This window comes from Mus caroli, chromosome 7, assembly GCF_900094665.2.
Source record: "Mus caroli chromosome 7, CAROLI_EIJ_v1.1, whole genome shotgun sequence".
Lineage (NCBI taxonomy): Eukaryota > Metazoa > Chordata > Mammalia > Rodentia > Muridae > Mus > Mus caroli.
The window spans coordinates 76,710,138-76,717,144 of record NC_034576.1 but is presented as its reverse complement, the minus strand read 5'-3'; positions in this window follow the sequence as shown (position 1 = coordinate 76,717,144).

The following is a 7,007-nucleotide window of genomic DNA, read 5'->3' as shown; positions in this document are numbered from 1 at the left end:
TGGGGAGGTGGGAATGGGTGGGTGGGTGGAGGAACACCCTCATAGAAGCAGAGGGAGGGAGGATGGGATAGGGGGCTTCAGGGAGGGGGGGTAAACCTGGAAAGGGGATAATATTTGAAGTGTAAATTAAAAAAAAATCCAAGAAAAAAAAAAAAAAACAAAGATCTGAAGATAATTCAGGAAGTTGGAGACCCAAGAAATGGCACATAGGCAATGGTATAGATTTGGTACAAACACCAGCAGGCTCAAGATGCAGAGGCTACTGATGTTTCAGTTCAAATCCGGGAACAGGAAAAGTAAGTCCAAATTCAAGGACAACCAGGAAGGAGGGGCTCTCTTCTACTTGGCCTTTTTGTTCTATCTAGGCCTTCAACTTTAGATGTGGCCCTCCCATCCTAGGCAAGGAAATAGACTCTTCTCCCCACCCTCTGAACCCCACACTGCTTTAAATACAACATCATCTAAGAGTGCCCTCAGTGATACACTCAAGGTATCTGACAAATAGCCGGGCAGCCTGAGTCTCAATCAAGTTGGTGCATCAAATCAGTCATCACAAAACAGATGAGATTTTCTAACAATGAAATGACTCAGTGGTTAAGGGTACACGGCCTTCTTGCCTGGGACCCAGGGTAAGTTCTGAGGATCCACGGAGTGATTTACCTATAACTCCAGGTTTAGGGGATCTGACCTTGCTTTCCAGCCTCCAAGAATACATGTGGTGCATATACATACACACACATAAAATAAACAGATCTTTTATGAAAAATAAAGAAGGAAAGAAGGAAGGAAAAGAAAAAAAAAGAAAAGAAAAGAAAAGAAAAGAAGAGAAAAGAAGAGAAAAGAAGAAAGGGCCAGTGTCTCATGACTAGCACATGGTTACAACCAAATACAACTTGGACTATGGAGTCTTTTCCAAGGAAGCATCTCACATGTCCTAGGGAGAGATGCCAAATAATCTACAGTTCTGATACAGAGGTCAAGGGGAGATAAGGCCATAGGCAGCAGCAGAGCCCGGATAGAGAATTTCAAGAGTGGGGAAACAGTCGGTGGCTATGGCCACATGTCTACAGTAATGGTTCTATTTGTGTGCTTCATTTAAATATAGAAAGTATGGAGCTGGGCGAGATACCATGCACCTGCAATCCCAGAACACAGAGGTTGAGGCAGGAGACCTTGACCCAGCCAGCCTGAGCTACATACAGAGACCCCATCTCAAAAGAGACAAATAACAACAATCAACTAAGTGGCCATCTTCTGACCAGCTTCTTCTTCATTTGCCTTTCATCCCTCCGTCCTGTCCTTTTGTCCCACCCTTACCTCCACACTTCCTGTGTGCTAAGGGACCCAGCAATGGAGGTAGGAAATGGAGATACCCGCATTGGTTCTTTTCACACTCCTCTACTCTACCATGTACTACCCGCCATGATGGACTGAGCCTCGAAACGATGAGTCAAAATAAAGAATCCCTCCTTTGAAGTCATTGCTCTCATGTACTCAGCATCTCCTGGGTGACTCACAAACCAGGCACGCTGTCGAGGAAGGTTAGCCATCCCGATGCCCAGGTTGACTTGCAGGGCTGAATGAGAATAGTGCTGTGCATTATCAGCCTTTCCTTTAAGACCTTGCTAGATAACAGTTCCCTCCTAGATTAAAACATTCCATCCTGCAGGGAGCTCCTTAGGATGGCAAACAACTCAAAATAGCTTCAGAAAAATCCCTGAAACTGACCAGATTCACTAGGCCCCTCCCCGACAGAGCAAGCGATGAAAACCGAGGGTAGCTCTCAAACAGGAGGAAGCTAAAGCTGCAAAGAAGATGCTGATACCAGACCAGCTGCCTGGAAGAAACAAAAAGCAGACAACCTTCCTGCATGAGGTTTAGACCAGAATCACTCGGAAAGCACAATCTCCCACCTGGGGAGCTGCCTGCAGACTGTGCAGTGTGCTCCGGGTTTCCCAGCTTCTGTGAGCTGTCACTCATGCTGGGGTGAGCCTTGGTGATACAAGTGTTTTTAGGTCATTTCTGCTCTTGTAAGTAACCTCTCACCCAAATTTCTGTAAGTAACCCCAATAAAACTCATTGGTTCACCAAGATGGATTTTGCTGGGCATCTCTGGGCGTCTCTTCTGGGGAGAATAGGTGTATGTATGTGTCATGTCTCCCCAGGAAAATACCTACAGCAGAATGATGAATCCAAAAGTAGGCAGTAGGTGTGAAATAAGTTTGTTTAAAAGACTCATCATTATTGTGATTCTGGAGAGGCTGGGTATTTCCCTAGAAGATGCTGCGAGACTCCATGCCATTACAGGAGAATGGACAGGAGGAGCCATGTCTACGGACTCCATGACCATTTTATTGAATCCTTCCAAACAATCTTTGAAGGAACAATTCTGGTCAGGCCTAGGTATAGCTATGTTCCCAGGTCAGGCAGCAAGGGCACCGCTCAGCTTTGCAGAGCTCTGGGTCTCCTCGGGATGGACCTCAGCCCAAATACAAGTTGATGAAGGAATAAAGTTTTCAACAAAGCTGTTAAGTACATCTTAACATACTCCCAACCTTACACACACACAGAAGCCCAGGTAAAGACCTGATCAAGCAAAGCAGAAGGTACAGGAAATGTGTTTACCCCATTTCTCTTTGACAAGGATGGAAACATGTGAGTAGAACACTGTACAGTCTTAGGGAAAGCTGCCCCAAGTGAAAGAGATCCACCTGCGGAAGAATAAGCGCCATCACCTGATCCCAAGTCAAGTCAGGATTCGAGAAGAACAAATCAGAACCACCACAAAGATAACACTTTCTATGACTCCGTTTCTATGACTCCATTTTCTATGGCACAGCTCAATTAAAAAAAAAATTCTTCAAGGAACTAGAGGGCTCTACAAGAAGTTTCCACAACCCCCTTTTCAAATTGTTCCAGAGGATACTGTGTTGGGAGGTGGAGTAGTGTAAGCACATGAGTGCGACCGCACACACACACACACACACACACATGAGAGAGAGAGAGAGAGAGAGAGAGAGAGAGAGAGAGAGAGAGAGAGAGAGAGAAAGAGACAGACAGACAGACAGACAGAGACAGAGAGACGGAGAGGGAGGGAAGGGGAGGGAAGGGGGGAGAGAATGAATTTTTTTTTAAAAAGACACCATCTGAGAAGTACAAAATGGCTACTGCTTCATCATTTAAGTTAGCAGCTTTGTATGGTTCTGAGAAGCAGATCCCAAACTACGAAATTTGGAGTGAAGTTAAGAACATGTCTAGTGGTTCAATAAGAAATAATTAGGATGATATTACAAAATGGTCAACAAGATTTAATCTGAGAAGTTTTGCAGGACTTAGAAATAAAGGATAAGAGCTTATTTTATAAATACAAAATGATTTAAAACTCAAAAAAGAGCAAGCCAAAAAAAAACTAAAATAAAAAGCTTGTTCATTTTAATCCCCCTGCCACATCATACCTACATGCCTGCTGGTGTGCCTATGATTGAAAAGGTGGTACCAGAAGTGTTTGCTAAGCTGTGAAGACTCCAGAGCCCACATGCTCAGCCGGCATGGATGTTAAGTGATACAGCCCATTTTGAAAATAGCCTTGCGGTTCCACAGAATTCTAAAAACAAACCCCACATATAACCCTAGTAATTGTATTTCTAAATGTGTACTTAAGAGAAATGAATATATGTGTATACTCACATGCAAATGCACAAAAGTTGTAATATGAATGTTTACAGCAACTTTATTCATAATAGTCAAAAGGAAAGAATAATCCCAATGGCCACCAAGCAACCAATAAACCAAACATGACGTAGTCTTACTACAGACTATTACTTGGCCCTAAAGAATGAATGAGCTACTAATAAATGGATGACTGCTGAAAGCATTATGCTAAGCAAGGGAACCCAGCATAATGACTACATTTTCTAATGACACCATCTGCTGCATCTGCGCATGGTTTCCAGGACCTTGACCTACCTAAGGGCAGTGAGGGTATAAAGAAATGACAGACAGACAGACAAACAGACAGACAGACAGACAGAAGATCTGGGGTCTGGTGATGTGTACTCTTTGCTAGAGAAAATGCAGCTCCAAGAAAGTTCAACATTTTATTACATAGAGTTCAATAGAGAGGCAGGGTTATTTCCTGCAGCTGAACAAGTAGGTAGGATTCTTACAAACACATAAACAGAGATGCAGGCCTTATGCTACAGAGGCAGATCAAGGAAAGAACTGTAGCAAATCTCACTAAGAGCAGTCTCTGTAGGGAGGAGTCTTCAGGGCATGAACATCTTTCAAGGAGAAACCCACGATGGTCATTTTCTGCATCCACTGTCAGCATTCATACTTAGTCCCCAGGAAAGCGTTGCCATCCCCCTGAGCCCAAGCCTATAGGGCCCTTGGCATGGCCATTCCCATATCAAAAGCACACATTCACACAGGACTATGATCGCTTAGGACTATCTCCTCTTCCTACATCCATTATTTGAAGTCACTAGAATAGACAAACTACAGAAAAAGACAGATTAGTTAACATCTGTGCTGAAGGGAATGGCTTATTAATGTAGGGAGATTAGTGATAGTCTGGGTTGGAGGAAATGGACATGTTAATGTGCATGGACTTTATGAGGGAAGGGGATAGAACTTTTCTAAAATGTTAATAGTAACATTATTGTGCCTATCTTTAAGAACACCTAAACTGAGCACTTTGGCAAGTAAATTCTATGTTGTGTGATTTATATTTCTAATTTTAGAAACCATTATGGTGGCCAAATATATTCTTCAGTTTTGAGGTCCCACCAAGTTCCTCAGTCATGAATGAAGAGGGAAAGTGGGAAGATATGCCCTGATGGGTTTATTATTGTTCTAAGATTTCAAGTCAGAAATAAACCTCTCACAGGGGCAGGCAGTAGTGAAGATCACTGTAGCTGGAAGTGAATGTAGGCACCAGGTTCTCTCGTAACTCTAAACATCAGAGGGATGTAAGTCCTGCAAGCCTTAGACCCAAGGCTAAGAGACCCCAGGGACCTAGTGTCAAACAAAAGAAAACATTCCTACACAAACCCATTTACACAATGAATTATTCTATGTGCCAGAAAACAATCAAAATTCAAGACTCTAACATTTAAAAGTAACATTTATTCGCCTGATGTAATTGTAATCTTGGCAGATTCCTGCTTCTGTCTGCTAACCTAGGCCTAGTTCCAGAAGCTTCTAGCCTCCATACAATCTAATCAAGGCCTAGAATGTTTTTAGCCTCTGAGACTTACTGCTGAGTAAGTTTACCCTTTCTGGTTCTTTTTAAGTTCTTGTTGGCTGATTCAACTCAGTTTTTCTGGAATATCTCAAAACTTCTCTCCAAGCTGAGTGGTTAAAACTGTCTTCTTTCTGCTCCTCACTGAATTGCCTTGTTTGGCTTCAAACTAACTCTAGCAATCTGTTCTAATCTTCTGGCTCCTTCCCATTCTCTGGGTCCTTCTGTCTCTATCTTGTTTAACTTACTTCTTTTCCATCTCTCTCTGTAAAACTCTCACAGGAAAACTGCCTCTGAATTCCATGAACTGACTGAACATAACTGACTATAACTTGGAGATCTGTATGTCTTTGTCTCGTGAGTGCTGGGATTAAAGGTATGTAGCACAAGACCTGGACCTAAGCTCTGCCTTACCTGAAAGTTGCTCTATACCAGGTTGGCCTTGAACTCAGAGATCTGCTTGCCTGTGTCTTCTAAGATTAAAGGTGTGCCTATATTCTAGACAGATTACATAGACCTAGAAGGTCTTTGGATGTAATCTCTTGCCAGAGCAGCCATGTATTGAATTAAAATCTTCTACACTAAAGCAAGAGTGTCATATATAAAAGGCATAGAGCACAAAGAATGATTGTGGACTAAAACTACAGCCTACCCTGAACCATGTCAGGTGATGGCAAATGGCTTGTATTACAGTGGCAGCCACCCCACCAAAATGTCAAATGGCTGTCTGTTATTGGATGGTCACCAAGGACCCTGTAGGTAATTCTCAGCAGCTCCCTGAGGAAGGACTGCCAGTCTATAATTACCCAAGAGGAAACTCAGAATTAGAGCAGAGCTGGGGTGGAAGGCTATTCTCAGGCATGAAGCTCTTGCCCTCTAGAAACCTTGGCATCTGTGATTATCTGTACAAGACTGGCACAAGATGAAGCTCACAAGGTTCCATCATGAATGGGATGGAGGACTCACAAAGCCTCACTTGTCCCTGATGATTTATATCGGCAGTTAATCATTGCTAGAAAAAAGGCAAGGCATTTTTTTTCAGTAGTGTGGACATCCTCTTAGGAGTAGCTCCTCTCCCTGAGCCAAAAGAAGCACAGGACCAGATAGGTTTAGTGCAGAGTTCTACCAGACCTTCAAAGAAGACCTAATTCCAACTCTCATCAAACTATTCCACAAAATACAAACAGAAGGTACTCTACCCAATTCATTCTATGAAGCTACAATTACTCTGATACCTAAGCCACACAAAGATCCAACAAAGAAAGAGAACTTCAGACCAAATTCCCTTATGAATATCGATGCAAAAATACTCAATAAAATCCTTGCAAACTGAATCTAAGAACACATCAAAACGATCATCCATCATGACCAAGTAGGCTTCATCCCAGGGATGCAGGGATGGTTTAATATACGGAAAACTATCAACATAATCCACGATATAAACAAACTCTAAAACAAAAACCACATGATCATCTCATTAGATTGCTGAGAAAGCATTTGACAAAATCCAACACCCCTTTATGATAAAAGTCATGGAAAGATCAGGAATTCAAGGCCCATACCTAAACATACTAAAAGCAATATACAGCAAACAAGTAGCCAACATCAAACTAAATGAAGAGAAGCTGGAAGCAATCCCAGTAAAATCAGGGACTAGACAAGGTTGCCCACTCTCTCCCTACCTATTCAACATTGTACTTGAAGTCCTAGCCAGAGCAATTAGACAACAAAAGGAGATCAAAGGAATACAAATTTGAAAGGAAGA